This window comes from Gavialis gangeticus, unplaced genomic scaffold (assembly GCF_001723915.1).
Source record: "Gavialis gangeticus isolate Ggan-Ray unplaced genomic scaffold, GavGan_comp1, whole genome shotgun sequence".
In the NCBI taxonomy this organism is placed as follows: domain Eukaryota; kingdom Metazoa; phylum Chordata; order Crocodylia; family Gavialidae; genus Gavialis; species Gavialis gangeticus.
Window position 1 is genome coordinate 8571486 of NW_017728991.1, and position 20377 is coordinate 8591862.

Sequence of the window (20377 nt, forward strand, 5' to 3'; positions counted from 1 at the left end):
AGGTTTATAGTGCTTCTCTGATCGCATTTACCATTTGACTCACCAGGCACCAGCATTTAAAGCAACTGGCAAAAGTACTAACGTAGGCCCAAAAAGGGTGGCGCAGGAAACGGGGATTAAAGCAAAGTCTGTGTTGCGACCTTGGATGAAGGCCAGCACTTTGCAGGATCAAGCAATGCGCAAGTGCTTAAGGAGTTGCTGAAAGGAGATGTCTAAGTGCTTGGCTGAATTATGGCCCAAGAGGCTCTGCTGTGAGAACGTGGAGGGGGCACCGAACCCCACGAAGTACAGATGACTGTGAGGACCCAACAGGTTTGCAAATATTATTTTAGATGTGTAGAACGCGAGCGTGTCCTGCATGCCAGGCTTCCTGAAGAGCAGCTGTTACGACGTCTGGTCAAAATGAGACAAGCGATTGCCTGAAGCAGTGCTTTCTTAGTGTCATGCCTGCACAGTGAACCTCGGATTATGTCGGTCTGCAAACACCTTTGGAGAAGGCAGGGCCGTGTTTCTGCCAAGGAGTCGAGAGGACTCTGCTGCTTTCTGCCTCACTATACAACAGACCTGGGAAGCTTGTGCCTTATATAAACCGACACCTGCAAGCTCACAGAATTGTACTTGAAAGGAGTACTACATGCTACAGTTAGTTAACTGTGGGTCTTGGAAAGAAGTGTTCATAGTTGCAGGGAAAATCTGGGAGAACAGGACAGTGATGCCGTTCAGATGCTGCATTTGATAATGCTTTGCCCCGAGAAGGCTCTTCCATCCCAGCACTGCACAAACAGCACCCAGTTTAAGTTCACAACACCCTTGTGACTAAGGTAAGAATTGCTGCTGCCTTTTACTACAAGAGAGGCCAAGGGCCATATATTTAAAAATATTTAGGTGCCTAACCCCCAGCAAAAAATCAGGCCTTAAGTGACTTGTTGAAGCATACACAGGGAAGCAATGCCTGATCTAGACTACAACCAAGGTTCCCCGACTCCCACCTGCTCCTGTATTTGAGCTTCAAAGAGTGTCCTTCCCATACTGTTCTTTGCAATTTATTCATGTGACAACCGCCATCCTGAGTGGTGGACTGGGGAATGAACCTGGCACCTTCAGAGCAACAAGCAGTTCGAGATGCAGCGGCCAGCTACTGAGCCTGCCTAAGTAACAATCCCCTTTGCTCTAGATTGGATACAAATGAGGCCAACAACAGAGCCAGGCCAGTGGATTTAACCGCACTGAGCACCTCTCAAGCAAACCCTCCCTTTTTTACACCTTATACTGAGCACAGGTCAGGGATGAGATGGGTAGATGATACCCCGTGATGGTCTCCTCTGCACATCTGTGCTGTTGTTCTCAGGGGCTCAGAACCAACGGGCAGCGATCTGAAGCTGCAGAAGTACGCTGGCTCCCAGGCACGCTGCACAGCAGTTATTGCAAGGGTGGTCAATGGAAGTGGGGGGCTGGGGAACACCCCACAATCAACTGTCTTTTCATTCCTAAATGACCTTAGCTTCTTGCAAGTCAGTCCTCCCCAGAGCTTGAGAAATGAACATCATGAAGCTGCTCAGCCGAAACCAATTTTCATCTTACCAGATGCTGCTTCCTGAAAAAGCCCCGATGCTTTGAGATTCAGACAAACCTCAGAACTAAAGCAACCTGCTCACCACCTAGGTGAACCCTACTGACCAAACTGAAGAGGTTCAGCGCTTCTCTTAGCACTTTTGCCTGATCAAAACACCTGCTGAAGTCAAGGAACTTGTTCCTTTGTCTGTAAGAGGCTTTGGATTATGTCCCCAGTCACTCAGTCAGCTGCTCAGATTTAGTAGTAGCCTTATTCTTCAAACAGTCCCATTGATTTGACACTCAGATCACTTATCCTTTTTATGCCAATCATTGCTGATGCCCCATCTGGCGACCGGGGCTGACCTTATGAATTGCAGCACATCAACCCTGCAGGGGTAGAGCAGAATCGGACTCTACATTTGGTCCTGCTCAGTGAGGCTTGGTGGGTGCTTCCAGGAGGGCCCCCAGGCTCATTCTTCCACCCAAAGGAAGGGACAGCTGGAATAGTTTGTCGGATGGAGCAGGTCCCCTCCTGCACACACGGTTCTCTAACTGCTGCTAACCCTCCTGAGCAGAGATGACTTTTACCAATGCAAGCGCATCTGAAGGGCATTTTCACGCACTCCTAAACTGCACGTAGCAGCACTTGGAGAGCCTGGTGTGGATGCCTTGGAAATCTGTACAAAAGCAGCAGTTCAGCAAGCAGTGTTTGCACAGCGAGCACAACAGCAGAATGTTGCAACTGAACAGTTTCAGGCAAAGTTTTAAACCTTGCCCAAAGGCAACGCTCAGGGCAGCTCCCTGTCTTCAGGAGGATTCAGACACCAGGAAAGCCTCCCTTCGTTCCACAGAGAACGCTCCCTGGTTTCTTTAGAGGACAAAGGGAAATAAAGTTAGGCACCCCAACCCTGACTTCTATGCTGTAGTTCAAGACGCCACTTACGCTATGGCCAGCATTCCTGAGCTCCCACACACAATATGTCTTCCACACTTTATCACTTTTCCCACACTTTAATTACTTCTGTTTCACAACTGGGTGATCAAAGCTCCAGAGAAACCAGTTAAAAGACTGCTAAAACAGCAGTAAAACTGCAGGTGGTCACCCTTCCAGCAACCTCACTTCCTACAATTAGAGGAAACCAAAGGAAATAATTGCAAAGCCTATGTATAGGGCAATCACTGTCAATTAGCCATGCTGACTGTAGGGTCACGTCCCCTTATGTCTCCCTGCTGCTGGCTCAGTACAGTACTTTGTGCAGACACAGTTTCAAGTTACTAGGTGAAAAAGGAATACTTTGCTATCAGACACTAGAGTCTCTTGTCCTGGACTTTGACTCTCATCAGCCCAGGGTGGGGACAGTTGTTTAATGTTTACACATACAGCTTGCATGGCAATTCACTCAAATTATCTCCAGTTGTCCCAGACCACGTGTTATCTAGGTTCTTCACAGACACTTAGACACTGTGTGGGACAATGGGTTTGTACATCCTTAGGATCCTAGAACAAAAGGCTTGGGAGAGGCAAATCTGGTATCTGTTTTTAGCATATGGATCAGAAGTCTCGCATTAGCCTGATAAACAGGAGTGAATTCCACCTCAAGTCTTTAATCCTGCCAGTGGCCCAAGCAAGGGGCTCATTAAGGCTGATAAAAGACAATGGGTCTCATTAGCGCCAGTTGAGAGGGTTTGCAACAACTGGTTGCCTGCAAAATGGCAGTTTGTCAAAACTGTTTCTGACAAAGGGGCAGTTTCAAGGAAACTCTCAAACTTCTTGGGAAAAAAGTTTCCCAAGTGTCAAATTGTCCTGTTGTGAAACTGTCAAACCAGAACATTGGAGTTTGTGTGGAGAGAAAAAAAATGCCATTGATGCTGAGGGAACTCAAAGCACCAAAAAAGCTGAGAGCCTGGCTTGCCGTGACTTCGAACATTCCCCGTATAAATCGTATTTGCAGTGAAAACCAGGTTTTCTTTCTAAATTTCAGTAAATTTATAGTGTAAAGATTTGCTGGGTTTTTTTAATGAACTGAAAGGTCAAAACTGCACCAAACCATTTTGACTGATTCAAAGCGAGATTTTTCTGTCTTTCTGGATTCTTAAAATATTCACTTTTGATCTCCTGTCCTTCTTGAGGGCAAGAAAACCTTTAGGCTAGGGACAGACATTCAAAAAAGCTTGAGCCTAAACTGATTCAATCTTTGCAGGTTAGTCTAACCTGGCTAGGCTGAATCGGTTTGTAACTGCACGCACATCCCCTCTGGACTGAAGAAATGCAGGCACTTGCCTGCAGTGGCTCAGGCTAGAATCCATGGGAAACTAAAGCGCCCCCCCTCCCTCCCCTTCCGCAGTGCTGAGCTCTGATTAGGGAGGGGTGTAAACTTCCACCCTTCCTGCACCATCTCAGGCTTTTCCCCGCTTGCTGCTCAGGGGACAGGAGTGTTGCCAGCCCCCAATCTCCCCAGCTAGCACTCTGAGGCAAAGGGGGAGCGTGTACTGCATGTATCTGTTGATGATACTGAGCTTTCAATCTCCCGGAGCCAGCAAGGAGCTGATAACACAGTGTTTATCCACCCATCAACAAAACAAAAGCCCCTGTTATTAGTTCAGGCTCTTCTTAAACAGCTTTTTCCAAGGAAGGAATGGAGGGGCATTACCAGTTGACCTGTTGATTAGCTCCAAAATGCCCTAAGCCGGCACTGTTCCGTTCGCCTGTCCCAGTGAAATTGGAGGGAGATGCATACACAAGCACCTCTCATCCTTAGCTAGCACACCACATGCTAGGGTCCGTGGAGCTGGGGTCCATGCTGTGGGAGATGGGAGGGAGGGAAGGGGGGTGGGAAATCCATGCTTGAGCAGGGAGCTGCGAGGGGAGGGGAGGGGTGGGACAGGGGGAAGCCAGGCAGACTCTGCTGTGCCTGCAGTCTCTGTCGGAGCTCCAGCCAGGGAGCAGAGGGGCAGGGCCAGGCCTGTTCTCTGGAGCAGAGAGCACAGCCCAGCCCAGGGCTGCAAAGCATCTGGGATGCTGGGGGGATCTGGTTTAATTTAAATGAGGAAGAGGTCTGGAACAGACACTGCATAAACCGGTTTGACCATAATCAGTTAAGTATGATACTACATTTAACCAGGTTTACCTTAAAGCAGTTTCAGCCATTTTGAAGCTGGTTTATGTGCACTGAACTTACATTCTGTTACAGATTTAAACCAGTTTCTGACCACTTAAACCAGTTTGTGTGTGATGTCTGACCCTAGCCCTTGTTCTCCAAAACTTGTCCCCAGGGCAAGAAAACTGATTGCTGCTCAGATCTGAGTAATGTTACTATTTACCTTGGTTGTGCAAGATGACACCACAAGTAAAAGATCCTCACTTTTTAGTTAGTCCTTTCTTGGGCAAACTCCCACCAGTAAAAATGGGAAATTGTGCGTGTCAAGACTTGGTAAATGAGTAATTACCAAGGCATACAGCCACAATGCAAGGCAGTGCAAACCTCAGTCTGAAGAAATCATCCAAGTACTCTTCACAGGTCAGCAAAAAGTCCATTGCTCCCTTAGATGTGAGAGGGTATTGCTGTATTTGTGGTTCTTCTCTGTGTGTCTCCATTGGTCTGTCATGATGTATTATCAGTCTACTGCAAAGGCAATGCAATAAGAAAGCATGGGGGAATGCATTATACTCTGTTACGCTTCCCAGATTTGAATTTCTGAAACATCACCAGGTATTACTTAGACTATAAACCCTTGGGTGCAGGGGCCACCTTTCTGGGCAATGTCTGTGCAACTGCTAGTGCAGCATATTATTAATTGTAATCATATTATTATTGATTACAGTCAAAGGACGTTGCTAGATTCATACAAGGAGCCAATCAAAAATCCAGTCAGCGTCTCAGTCACAACCATCTCCATAAACTTACTCCTGCATCTGACTCCTCTCTTCAAAATAGATGGGCCCACCCTTTCTGGAAAAATAAGCCTTAAGTGTAATGCCAGCAGCCAAGTACTCCAGCTGAAAATGGGTGAGTGAGCTGAAATCAGGCCTACTGGCAATTTTGATTCCTGGGTGCAACCGCCTTTTCTTTTCTGGGTTCCTCCTGTCCAGAGACATTGCCATCACATGGGAATACCCTGCAGCAGGCTAACAGCATATCTAAACAGACTCCTCTTAAGACAGTTATTGGATTACAACCTTTGCCTCAATAGCTTCTTGTTAGTGTTGGGTTTGAAAGAGTCTATTTAATCAGCTGGTAATGTGATGCTTCCTTCTCCAGAGATCTGAAGCCTACTTCTCCAGCAGCACTTAACAGCAGATTGAACCAGGCTTTCTGATAAGCTGAACTGCTGAGGCTGTGCCAACTAAAAGAGTGGTTGTTGCTTCCAGCAGGACTTAACACTATGCAGAGCCGCTTAAAAAGGCAGCAGCTTGATGAGCTGCAGCAAGATGACCCCATTCCACCCCTACGACAAAGGAGATGTGGATGTGCAGACTGACAGACAACTCCAACAGGAGTTTGGGGTGACTAAGTGAGAGGTAAGTCCCTAAAACGGGGACAAACAAAAATAAGAAATGAGCCATTATGCGCCAGCTGGTATCAAACCCATGCACAGGGTGAAATCTCCCCTGGGCTGAGGCTCAGAACAACGCCTATGCATCATTGTCATTTTGAGGCCTCATGTGGGTGCAATGGGTGTGCAGACCTCGGGCCACCTCTCGGCACAGGCTGCACAACTCCCACCTCTGACACTGCCTTGCTCTACTTTCTGGGCCTCCTTGCGTTTCTCAGGGTTTCCTTCATTTCCGACCTACTGGCTCAGCAAGCCGCCTTACAAACTAAAATAAAAAAAGCTAGGTAGCTCTCCAGTTTCCCAGGAGGCTTCGCAGCTTGCAGAGCTCTACAAAGGAGCCCTGGCTGTGCCTGTGATCCCTGCTTACCACACTAAACACTCATCCCCTTGGGATTAAAGATAGGAACTAACTCATGCCCTACCTCACTTGGATGCTTTGCTACCAGGCCTTCAACTAGGATCAAATGTTATGGGTCCAGTAGAAGTCAGGGTAGAGTTGCACCTTAGACCACCAGGTAAGAGATGTAAGAGTTTTCATGAGCTGGCTAACTACCTTTCACTCTGTTCTGCAGAATAAATCCAAACTGCTCCTTCTCACTTGAATATAGCTGATCCAAAAAATCTGAATGCCCTTTCAAAGGGAAACTGTCAGGGACCAGATGGAGCCAGTGTCAAGTTATTCTGGAGCACAAATTTTGTGGTCTCACGTTGCTTCATAAATCAACCTCTGTATTGATGCATGGAGGAAAATTAAATTAATAACCATTGTATCAAATTGATTAATTTGGTTTCAGTGATTATACAAAGGGAAAGATTTCTTTTGATAATTTGTTACAGGCCAGAATACTGCTGTAATGATGGGTAGGACTGTGCGAAATTTCAGCAGCCGTTTTGTTTCGGCGGTGTTTCAGCCCGTTTTAGTGCCTGAAACACCAAATCTGAAACAAAACGGAAGGCTTCGAAACATCTCTGAAACTAAATGAAACCATCTGAAATGTTTCAGAAATGTTTTGGATATTTCCAAATGTTTTGAAGGTGCCCCTTGGGAATAGTCTGGCACAGCCCTGTAGCCCTCCTTTGAAAGTGCTGGGAGGATGGGGCCAGGCAGGGCAGCCATGGGGGCTTCTCCCACGGCTCCCCCCGCCGGGGCACAGGCAGGCACAGCTGGAGGAGCTGTGGGAGAACCTGCATCTGCCCAGCTGTGCCTGTCTCTCCCCAGCTGATCCGAATTTCCAAATCGGCACTGAAACAGCTTTAAAGCTCATCAAACCAGATTTAGATAAATGGCCCCTACTGCCATTTTTCAGCACAGGGACATGGATACATGTGATGCTGGAGCCTGCTGGAGCAAGCACACTCCAGCAGACTCCGTTAATCAAGCCTGCTTTGACGCGTTGTAATTACAACGCGTTGGAGCAGCCTCTCTGCACGCGTATAAGGTGCCCACGGTGTCAAACTTTGCAGTTAGTTCCAGTGAGAAGCATAACCTCTGATCTCCCTTAAAATTAGGAAGAGTTGGAAACTGGGAATTTCTTTTTTTAATCAGACCATTAAGAGGCCAAGAATTTAGTGCAATTCAAGAGAAGGAGCAGATATTTATATGGAGATCAAGAATATCAGGAGTGGCCCTAATTCTTGACAAGGTTTTGGAAGAGACACTAAACCTCATGCTCAGAGGAGTCAAGCCAGTCAATACCTACTTGAGATCAGTATGACATCCAAACGTGCCTACAAGGCAAACCACCCTACATCAGCCTACTGTGGGCTACTTACACTTTCCTATGAAGTGTCTGGTATCCGTTCCTGTCAGAGCTATGAGATGGGACTAACAACCTTGGCCTGAACTGGCTTGGTAATCTCTCTGCTCCTATTACAGAAACAGGGTCCAATCCTGCCACTTTTACTCCACTAAGAACACCTCGCTTAGAGTATACAGTGGAGTAGGGCCCTACTAAACATAAGCTGAGTTTGGATCCAGATTGGCTGCAAATTAGCCTGATGTCCTGGGGCATCTGGATCCAGGGCCTTGGCATCTGATTTGTGTCATCTGAAGTTTGGAACATATGAACAATTTACTGCAGGGTAAAAGGGGGCTTTACCCAGCATCCGCTCCTCAGTCGTAATGGCCACGTGCATGGTACTACCCTGCAGTAAATGGCAGTTAACCCATGGAAACTTACCCTTTTTTGGTTGAGGGCCAAGCTGCCAAGATTTAGCTTATCATGGGATACAAGCATGCATACAACCAATACCGGAGCAGCTGCCACATGACAAATTCCTTGCTCCTTCTGCTTTGCGGTAAACTAAGTCTCTATCTTGCTGTCCCTTGACTCAGACCGTATACCCTCTTATTCTGCAAGTGGCGGTGTGGTCAAAGATATCAGGACCTGGTCCATCACTGCTTGCTCCTTGGTGATGTTAAAGATGCCATGTTCAGCATCTTCCTTTGAGGAAGCGCAGCAGAAGCTTAATTACAAAATCTTCCTCTCATGCAGATGTCTGTACTCCAAGAAAGCCAGGGAAGGACAGCAGCTGAAGAGCAAAATTGTCAGAGTAACGTGCTTCCCTGGAAGCTGCCTGAGGAGTCAGTAGCAGCTCGTTATGGAGCTAACATTTCTTTTACAGCCCCAGCCCTGTGAATAAGTAATATTTCAGTGTTAGCAGCAGACAGCAGGCATACAGCAGCGAAGCTACAGAAGCAGAATGAGTGGCTTTCAGTCTAGAAAGCAGCAAGTGAAAAAACTTCCTGAAAGGTTTTGAGCCTGAAACAATCCATGACCTAATTAGGTGGCACTCTCACTGGAGAATAGACGGGAAGGGGGAAAAAAAAGGGGAAAAAATGAAGACGGGCCTAAATATTCAGCAGACTGGTCCGAGCTGGAGCTGACCAAGGGTGATGCTTTATTTAACAAGCATAAGCATGCTCACTGAGGCATGAGGGTAACAACAGAAAGAAAGAGGATTGCTGTGTGCCTTGTGCTCATTCTTCTCATGGAGCACAGTTTTAAGGAGCGGGGAGAAATAAAGCAATGCCAACATGGCCCTTAGTGAGCAGAGAATTGAAGCAAATAGAGAAGCAAAAGAGAGTTTTTATTGGCTTATGCTTCACAGGATAATAAATGGATTTCTTGTAGGAAACAGAGATTTTGGGGAAGTGGGCCAGGAAGGGGTATGGATGTAGTCTTGTCTTCAGGGGGATTTTACACTCATTAACTCTGGGGCAATATAGGAGTGACCAATCTCTGCCAGCTATAAATAACACAGTTCACACCAACTGATCATTTGGATTAAACTTTGCTCCTTCCCAGCTAGGACATGGATGAGCTGTTCTGCAGCATTCTAGCTTGGGAACTGCAATGGCTTTGAGATGCGAGGAGGCTAGACTTGATGGAGGAATGCATGGCATGTCTGGCTGTTAGAGGGGCTACTCCAAGGAAAGACGACAGTGGAAGTGAGTAAACATCCAACAGGTTTATGGTACTTGAGTCTGAGTGAGAAGTGCCAGCTCTAATCCACCCTCGTGGGAGTTGTCCTCTGCAGACAATACTCAGATGGGAACCCTATATTGCTGCAGGTTTTATTTTGGATGCTGATGCCAAGCGACTCAACAGGGTCTTCATGCAGAATTGTTTAGCACCCAAATTCAAAATCTGAATCATTCAAAAATCTGTGCAAGGGCCCGACCCACCAACCAGTGGTGCCAAGTAGACAGATTCCCAGCAACTTCTGTGGACTTTGGAACATGCACAGCTACATATGAATGGGCAAACAGTGGAAGTCTGCCCATCAGGAAAGCTACTGGAGGCACGTTAGCACCTATCAGAGACATGCAAATACATGACTGACAAAACTGCGGGTAACAGAGCACAGAGCTCTGGCTTTTTTCTGACTGAAGACTTGGAAAATCCCATGACGTGCAATCATTTACAGTCAAGGAATTCCACCCAACTACAGGCACGTTACACTGTTCTTTCCACAAAAGAACAAAGAAAACCAACTCAGACTAAGCAAAGGTGTTTCAGACTGTCTTTAAAATCATTGGGTCAGATCCTCAGCTAGTATTCAGCAGCCCAGTTCTACTGACCTCAGTAATGCTAAGCTGCCTTACTGGGCCAGGTTCTTAGCTGGTGTATTTTCACAGCAGTGTCAACAGCAGACAAACCTGATCAGTCTGTTCCTGACACCTCTTGACTGGAAAGAGGACAGATTATTCACTACAGCTTTACAGCATTAGTGAAACACAAGGTACCATTCTCAAAAGTTGTTGTTAATCACAAGTCATTTGGCTGTGTACTAGCTGCTGTTCAGGTACTGTAGAGATCCGTTTAAACCTGGAGCCAAAACCTCAAGTCTGGGCCAGCGATGTCTCTCTCCACTGTCATCAAGTACTATTAAAACCAAAGGCACTTCTTAGGACTTGGGTGCAGAGATTTCTTCAGCACCCATAGGATGCTGCACTCCACAAAAGCACGTTAAAGGACAACAGATCAAAGTGCCATCCTGCACCGATGAACCTTCTCTTTCCTCCGCTGCAACCTCAGCTCTCATCTGGGGACCAGATACTCGATCTTCATTCTGAGTAACCCCGTTCATTTCAATGCAGTTACTCAGAGAATAAAGGACTACTCAGTTTGACAAAGGGTGGCATAAAATGGTCCCCAACACTGAAGAACTGGAATAGATTTGTCTTTCAGGCAGCTGAGGGAGTCATAATCCCATATGAAAACCAAAGTCCCTTTCTGCATTGCTGCACAGCTACCCCAGCAAGGAGACACTTCTAGGCAACTGAGCTGTGAAAGTACTGCAGCTCTGTACAACGGGAGCCACTCTTCTGATGCTGCTAGCCGAGTCAGTGTTTAAGTAGACAAGTGTGATTAACTTGCTGGTGAAACCCAGAGGGTGCAGATATTCACTCCTTTTATGTTTTAAATCCCCAATTTTACGTCAATGTGTGCTTGATAAAAGTATGCTCCTTCACAGACTGCACTGTGTGTGGTCTGTGCATGCGTCTTGCTTGCTAAAATTGTTTTAAGCTTTGCATCAATATATAATACAGCTATTACTAAACCCTGTGGTCTTAGCATCTGAAGACGTGCAGAAAAGGCTGAAGTGCTCTATGCCTTTTTTGCTTCTATCTTCACAGGCAAGGGCAGCTCCCAGACCATTGCATCAGGCAGCACAGATTGGAGAGGAGGTGAGCAGCCCTCAGTGGTGAAAGAACAGGTTAGGGGCTCTGTGAATGAGGTATACCTTGATTTTAGCAAGGCTTTTCATATGGTCTCCCACAACATGCTCACAAGCAAGCTAAAGAAGTACAGGCTGGATGAATGGACTGTAAGATGGACAGAAAACTGGCTGCGGCATCAGGGTCAGAGAGTAGTCATCAATGGCTCAATGTCTAGTTGGTAGCCAGTATCAAGTGGAGTGCCCCAGGGGTCAGTCCTGGGACCTGTTTTGTTCAATGTCTTCATCAACGACCTGGAAGATGGCATAGAGTGAACCCTCAGCAAGTCTTCAGATGACACTAAGCTGGGGGAGTAGCAGATATTCTGGAAGGTAGGACTAGGATTCAGAGTAATCTAGATAAATTGGAGGATTGGGCCAAAGGGAATCTCACGACGTTCAACAAGGACAAATACAAAGTCCTGTGCTTAGGACAGAACAATCCCATGCACCGGTGCAGGCTGGGGCTGACTGGCTGGGCAGCAGCTCTGCAGAAAAAGGCCTGGGGGTTACAGTCGACAATAAAACAAATATGCACCAGCAGGGTGCCCTAGTTGCCAAAAAGGCTAACGCCATCCTGGGCTGCATTGGTAGGTGTGTTGCCAGCAGGTCAAGGGAAGTGATTAATCCCCTCTATTCTGCACCGGAGAGGCTGCCTCTGGAGTCCTGTGTTCACTTTTGGGCCCCCCACTACAGAAAGGATGTGGACAACTTGGAGAGAGTCCAGCAGAGGGCAACAACAATTGTTCAGGGGCTGGGGGACATGGCTTGTGAGGAATGACTGATGGAACTGGGCTTATTTAGTCTATGGAAGAGGAGACCGAGGAGACTTAGCAGTCTCCAACTACCTGAAGGGGAGTCTGAAAGAGGATGCAGCTAGGCTATTCTCAGTGGTGGCAGATGACAGAACAAGGAGCAATGGTCTCAAGTTGCAGGAAGGGAAGTTTAGGTTAGATATTAGGAATAATTTTTTCGCTAGGAGGGTATTAAAATCCTGAAACAGGTTACCCAGAGAGATGGTTGAAGCTCCATCCTTGGAGGTTTTCAAGACCCAGCTTGACAAAACTTTGGCTGGGATGATGTAGTTGGGGCTGGTCCTGCTTTGAGCAGGGGGTTGGCCTAGATGTGACCTCCTGAGGTCCCTTCCAACTCAAACTTTCTCTGACTTCAACAAGTCTCACTGTACTAGCCACTGGACAAGCCCATAATAAGACAGGCTACCATCCAGTAGATCTTAAAAATCTAGAGAGACAAGACAGGAAAAAAAGGGTGAAAGTTGGGAAATCGTATTACGTACATTTTACAAACAGGGAATGGAGCCATAAAGGGATTATGTGGCAGAGGCAAGAAATTAATTTAGACCTGCTATATCCTAAGCTCAATACTTGAATTACAATAGCACCTGGCCTTTCTGTTCTCTGAACACTGGCTGCAGCTAACATGAAAGCAATTACTTTTCACTTTGTTAACAGACGCTGCTAAATCCAAAAAAACCCATGGAAAATCTTTGAAGTAATAAGAGAACTCCACCTGGTTCTGATTTTTTTTGCTGTCAGAAAATATGAACACTTTTGCTACAAAGCAAACCCTGCTCCAGGTCAGGATCTCCTACTCTGAACACACAACTTCCTTGCATGTTCCGTCTCCGGCGCACGCACCAAGCGGAAACCTCTCGCTGGCTGCCACAACAATGCTAAGCCACCTTGTTGCATCACAAGTACAAGAAGCAGATTCACAATGAACAGATGAAGGGAATTCAAAACTTCATGCAGATTGTTCAAGTCCCAATCACTCTTGTGCTGAAAGCTTTGATGTAGGTGGCACTGAATGCACAATGCGACTAGCTACATTTTCTTTGAAAAGGAAAGCCTGACAAAAGTGGGTAGGGGAGGAGGGAAGGAGCCAGGCTTTGCATTTTCATTTGTAAAAGCTCTTATAAAGATTCACTTCTCCCAAATTGGATAGGTACTTAACACACACACGCACGTGTGCGCACACATACACATGCACGCGTGCACACACACACACACACACACTCGATTTTCTTATCTTTAAATTAAGGCATGCAGCCATAATTGATTTCAAGCAGTCCTGAATGATAGGACACACCATACAAACAACTTCTGGGAAGGAAGATACGCCACTTCTCAAGTTAAACCTTAAACTTTATACTTACCTAGTACAGAATGCATGGGGTTCTTTAATGCACAGCAAGTTCTCTGGAAGGTATGGTCCTTACACCGGGGAAGGTTTCTCCCTTGGTTTAGCACAGCTAGAATCTGAGACCAGACCCGGGACATGCTCTGCGTGTCTGTGCCGATGAGGGCTCTCAACTGTGTATTGTTGCCAAGAGACCAATGGCCGAATTGAAAGCGTTCAGATTCTTAGCACAGTCAAGGCATTCTTAATCAAATGCCCTTTCGAACAGGAAGATTTCCAAACGGCATCACACAGAGTTATCAATTTTCTTAGACTAACGTAAAACTCCACTTTGCTACGCTGCTTTTGCCAGTTGGAGGCATTTTTTGGTAATGCAACATATTCTGTTGGGAATTACAACACAAATCACCTTCACATGTGAAATGAATGGGTTTTATCCAGCCTACTCCTGAGCCATGGTTGCTTAGAGATGGATCACAGAAAGGCTGTTAGGATCTGAACCTGCATTAGGGTTAAGGGCTCAAGTTGAAGACCGAATCCCTTCTAGGCTGAGAAACAATATTTCACAAGTTATTCTTGGGGTGTTTCTGCCATCAGGGAGGGTGGAGGTGTCCAAGTCAGCCACTCTCAGAACAAAATGATGATGATAAATAGACACCCCTGCAGCAAGCCAGGTTGTAGTCACATTATGACAGTCACTACACAAAAACGTGGTAAGAATAGTGCCTGCCTTGAACGGTTTACAATCCAAAAGACAAGATACAGCCAATGAACAAGACCAATTGGCAACTTAGGGAAGAGAAAAACAGGGCAATAAAATAATACAAATATATGGCAAGAATCAAACTGGACCAAAAAATTGCCGCCCCTCCTGTCACAACTCTGGATTACTTTGCAGTACTTTAGGGCTGGGATTTGGATCGGCGGGATGTGAATCTGAAACCTTCTGCAGTGCAAAAGGTCACAAACCCAGACAAGGGATGGCAACAGTATAAATTCCCTGCTGGTATACATAGCAGTAGACAAACTTCACTCATGAGAACAAGAGCAGAGGCAGGACAGTAGAAGAGATTTGGTCACTTTTATCACCACATTATCTACATCTGCTCCAAATGGGTTAAATGACCAACCTCTGAGCCTGGTGTCTAATGTTTCTACTACTGGCAGAGCTGCAACAGTGGCACAATTAAGATCCATAATTCACAAAATGCTGATGTTATCTAGGAACTGCAGGGAGGTCAAACACATCCCAAAGATTAGTATTTTAAGAAAAGATCATTTGATTTACTCTAGTGCTGGAGTTATTTTGAGGAGAGAGAGCTTTTAAAATGAATAGATAGAGCGAGGCCTAAATAAAAAGATTATGAAATTGCTTCCCCTCTTTAATTTTTCCAAATAGCTACAGAGCAGCTCAAAACACGGTTGAATTTTAAAATGTGAGAAGTTTAGGAATCTAAAAAAGTAATTTAGGGAGGGGAAAAAAATGTCCAAAGAGATGAATAATTCCTTCTCCCTTTTCTGACCATTTTTACTAATCACATCTCAGTAGGAAGACTGGTACCTTGTCTGCTGCCAGGCCACTTATTTTTGAGTATTAGTTATCCGAACCGTTAACATCATTCCCCCTTCATCCATGATAAGTGATGCCTAGATTCATTAAGGGTCAAGGTAAGGTGAAGTTGATTTATTGTCCAGTACCATTGTGAAGACACCTGTAGACCTGTTGATCTTGTGAAACCACATCAGCCCTCTGGAACACGTACCAGTGGCTAGTCGTCCCATCAGGCGCTGCAGAAAGCAGATTAGCTTCAAAAACAACTTGAAGGTTTTTTTGTTTTTTAAATAATTTCCCTCAAGCTGATGAAAGACTGTTGGCTTGAAGGGTTTTTAGTTTTTTGAGTGAGTCTGGTTCCCTGAAACCTGGGGAGCTCTATGTTCTTCCCCTATGGGAGACTTCCAATAATTTATGGAGAAATGTCTCCTTTCCCTTGTGCAGGTGATTTCCCTATCGGGGACTCAGCCTCTGGAGGGAAGCTGCTAGTGCTGTTGTTCATGCTACCCCTAGCCCTTTTATTGCTAAGAGATGATCGTGTGGTATCCAGCTGGCACTCACTCATTTAATTTAGATAAACGATGTCACCATCACTAGAAGCACAGTTTCACTGGTTCTCAATAGAGTTGAGGCACTCCTCAGTAGACTCAAGGCTGCCTTCTGAAAATGCCAGCTCTTAACTTGCACTTTTTTTTTTTTAAATTATGGAAAATAAAATAGAACAATTCTTTTGTTGAAAAGAACTCGGAAAGACCACACCAGCCCCGAACGCTGCCCAGCCCCGGCCGAGACACGCTGCTCCAGTCCGTGAGCAGGGGAAGTCAGTCCTACTACTCCACTCAGAAGACTGTGAGCGTGACAGTCTCTGCAGCTTACAGTTTTATAACCTGATCTTGATTAAAAGTATCATTCTTTTGCCACCATTATTCCTTTTCAGAAGCTCTAAGTTTGAGATGGTAAATTAGCTCTTTATCTTTTTTTTCTAAAGCGGGCCTGAAACCTAAGTATGTGGAATAATGCCAAAATGCAGCAATCTTTTAGGCTCACGCAGGAAATTCTGCCTAACAGAATACCATGGCTTTATCAAGGTATTTCCTTCTGTTTCCTTGCTGACAAATATTTGGAAGCCACACTCCTATTTGGTCAAGGAAAAGCCCTACTTTTAAATCATGTTCTTGCCTGTTGGAAAAATCTCACGGTAGCTTTTATCAGGTTTTCAAAATATGCCAGGAAAAACAGAATGCAATTTAGATAACTAGCAGAGAAAGATTATCTGTAGGTGCCCTACATTGTTATGCATTTGTCTTTTGAATAGCAGAGCACCTAACATTTTGACTAAATACACTGCACGATATACTTGCTGTTTGCTAAACTGCTGCCCATCTCATCTCAGGGGTACCAACAGACAAGAAACAGATTTTCTGTTTCCATGGGAAATTCTTTTATGATTTTTTTTTTACCTTTCTGAAAATGTAAAGAAGGAATTTTGAAATGTCCAATGAAGTGAAATGACAAAGAAATTATCTCAATCAAAACTGCTGTACCACCTATAACCTTTTCATTTTTTCCTTGTTTTTTAATGTAATAATAAAAGAGTTTGAAATGAAAACATTCTTCTCTGAAAATGACAAAGCTTGGCGTTTCATTTTTTGCCCCTCTGAAGAAGACTGCTGACAGAGTAAACTGGGTTGAAGAGTTTTGGTTTTGAGAAAATAGCGTTAATTTGTTTTGATGAAAATGTTCTGCCAGGCCTACTCAGGACCACTGGGTTTTGTGTTGATGGAGATGCTGTTGCTTAGTTGTATAACTAAGGTTTGGAAGGTACGAGGAAGGGAAATGCAAGTCCTGCAATGGTGTAACCTAGGCCTTAACAGGACTGCAAAGAGCCTGAAAGGAGGGTTTGGCATACAGGAGTGTTAAAGAAAGACTTTGGCAGACAAGGTTCTTTCGGTAAATTTGATATCTTTTTTTAGACCAACTCAAATTACTAAAAGAATCCTGTCTGCCTATGTTCTTAGACCGACATGGCTACAACCTACACCCTGTTATAAAGAATGACTTTAGTTCCTTTTGGGATAGAGAAAAAATCTGTTTCCTGCCTGCCTGTATTTCCAGGTACATCCACCTTTGGGAAGATGGATGCATTCTTCAGGAAGCCAGGCTAATCTCACCCCGGGAAAAGGACATGTAGGGGATAACTCCAGGGATGCATCAAGATTGATTTACGCTTCTAAGATGTTGCTGGTTTTCTTCCAGCTGCTACAGCTAGAACCGCAGGGTACATTCTCAAATCTCAGTGGTGACCTGCACCCTGTCTGGCCAGATCCTCATACGTATGGTGGCTTTGCCAGTGCAAGGGGCCCTAAGCATAGGTGTAAATGTCATTTCATGTTAACAGAAAATGAGAATGAACCCCTGTAGCTTTAACTGGTCTAGCGCACAGCAGCATAGGTAGGCATTTTGTAGAGAGGAGGCAATACCTTGAGATGTTCCCTTCTCCTTTCTGTGGAGGCCTCTGACTGGGATTATGTCTTGTGGGCAATGACAAATGGGGGAAGTGTTTGACAACCCCCAAGGAAATGGTGGCCTTGGGCGCCCGCTCCTCCCTCTCTGCGTGTCCCTGTCTAGCACTGCATTCAGGCTGCAGCATTGGTAACAGATGCAAAGTTGCTAACTGCCGTGGTTTCAATACCCCAGCGGCACCCGATTGGCTTTGAGTAAATGAGAACCCCTGCTTCCATTGCTTTAAAGATGATAAATTCCTAAGCCCTCCTGGTTGCAGGGAGCTGTTTAAAAATGTTAAATCTACAGGCTCAAAATCCAGAGGATGAAGAAGAACCCCCAAAAACATTATTTTAAGACCTAACTCGTGATCTCTTTCTGGCTTTTTGAATGTTAGAGGTTGGCAGCATTGTTTGTAAACTTGAAGAGCTGCTTATCCTTACACCACTCCCTAACATCATTTCTATACCATACCATAGAATAGACAGATTCAAGCACTGCAACAAATCCCGAGGCACTTTGTTGCATACCACAGACCCACAGTGGGTGTATCTGCAATCAGCTGCTTTAGTCTAGTGGGGCTAGCTTAGTGTAATGCTCCTTTTGTTGACTTACATTGTATTGCAAAAAGACTTCAGTCTGGCTACTCAATGGCTGTCAAGAGCCACTATAGCTGCACTGGAGTTGTTTCTTCTAGTGTTGCTACAAAGCCACTGTTATTTAACAGGAGATCTTATTTCCAGGTCTTACTCCTTCCCAATCTGATATAAAAGCACAGTCAAAAAGCAATGAAATGAAACATAACAGATTCTGTTAGCGGCCTGGTAAAGAGAAAGCTGCCTTGATCTCTTTGCACACCTTAGTTATTCACCACATGACAGTGAGGTCTCAGTTCAGAGAGTTTTCAATTCAGGATTAAGTGTGTTGCATTGCAAATAGCTTGGAAAACCCACATCAGCGGATTATAGTTTATGAGTAAGGAAAAATGAAAGGCATAAAGAGGCAGGCGAGATTAAGTGCTTGCCGTGTAAATACCACTGGGACAGGAAATTCAAAGGGAAAAACATTATTTTACAGAGAGGTTAAAAAAAACCCTTTAGTTGTTTTTTTTTTATATATATATATATAGGTGTATCTGTGCTACCTGGTAATATTGTGGACCGGAGGCAGGAAGACCAACATGCTGCCAAGACTGGGTGGTTCAGGAAGGTCTGGTTCAGTTCTCATTAAAGCTCACAGTAAAACTAGGAGTGAGCTGCAATATCTGTACTCTCTGATCAATCATAGTAGAAATCTCACTCTTCTGGCTGTTGGTAAAATCAGTAAGAGTCCCTCATTGACTTTGACGGTGGCTGGACTGGGCCCTTAAGGTGACCTGCAGCCCAACCACACGGTTAAAGGATTTGGATAAGGCAGATATGGGCAGGGCAATCTTATATGCGCTGGACATCTGCTCCAACCTGTGCTAATTAGCACGTGTTGGAGCAGACTAAATTAATTGAGGTGCATATTGGGATCATCAGAGCACACTTGATTGAGTTTGCTGGAGCGTGCTAATTAACATGCTACAGAAGCCTTCATGTCATGTGTATAATGTGTATTCAGTGTCCTTGTGCTTCAAAATGGCGGTGGGGACGCTTTAACTAAAAGCTTGTTTGACGAGCTTTAGTTAAAACACCCCCGCCACCATTTTGAAGAGCGGGATGCCGAATGCACACGACGCTGCAGGCACTTTAATTAGAGCAGCTCTCAGAGTTTTCAGTGTTGACCTGCAAAAATTTCTGCTGGGGATTTTCCTGCAAATTTAAACAGTTAAAACTCAGATTTTTCTTTCCTATGTTCTTCTTGAGGGTCATTCATTATTTGCACTGTGGCCATCTTACTCCTTGTGGCTTCTAGGGGAAGAATCTCATGATGCTCACTATTGACATAGGAAATTGCAAACTCTTCTTTCTTTTGTGTTTTAAACACAAAGAAACCTCTCAGAGCACTTGCAAAGTCAACAACAGCGCTCTTCATCACTTCTGCAATGGATAGAGAAAGACAAGTCAAGGGGAGTCAAATACACTCCAGCTCCTTTTACTCTTGACATGGCTGCCCTAGTCTTGGGCTGGAGTGGAGAGCTAAAGGCACACGTTCAGAGCCAGCATACAGTGCGATGGGGCCCATCCTATGCAACCAGCAGCATAACTACACCAAGAGAACTAGTTAGGAATAGGATTTCTTTTCAACCTATTGATACCAGCACAATCCCAACATGCACCTCAGTACACTGCCACAACACCTGTTTACATTGTGGGGAAGGGAGCACTGCTTTCACTAGACTGACAGAGGTAAATTAGGCATGGCCTTAGTCCTGCCATCTGCCATCTTACTTCACGAGTAGTTGTTCAATGCGAGTGTGTGGATACACAGCCAGCCTGGCTCTAGGAGACTTGTGGGGGCTGTATGGATGGAAGCATGGTAAGCTTCCCAATAAACTGGGGGTTGGGGAAAGCACAAGTAAATTAACCAGGAGAAATGATCACAAACTCACACAGGAGCCAGCTCCTTAGTGGCTGCCCTGGTACCAATAGAGAAGTAGTCATCCTTTTTCTTCATTTCTACTATTGCAGCTTTCTGAGGTTACTAGCAAATCTCTCTTCTACCACAAAGGGAGTCTGTGCGCTCAGATACACAACCTTGACAGTTAAAAGCATCTCATATATTGATCCCAAAAGTGTAACTCAAGCTTATTAGACCTCATAATCTGCTAGGTTAATAGGAACTCATAAGCACTCAACATGTGGATGTGCTTATGAATTGCATTAACTGCTGAAATCAACCAGCGAA

General features: G+C 45.1%; 1 protein-coding gene across 2 annotated transcripts in view; it reads right to left on the reverse strand.

Annotated features, from left to right (window-relative positions):
• RAB11FIP4 (RAB11 family interacting protein 4) overlaps positions 1-20377 on the reverse strand; it is a 219392-nt gene that overhangs the window by 58121 nt on the left and 140894 nt on the right. The window contains exon 1 of one of the 2 annotated variants that reach the window (XM_019517051.1): positions 13508-13633. The exons of the other annotated variant lie outside the window; for it this stretch is intronic. The gene's annotated coding sequence lies outside the window, so the exon portion shown is untranslated. Of the gene's footprint in view, positions 1-13507; positions 13634-20377 lie in introns of those variants that run through there. 2 annotated transcript variants of the gene reach the window in all.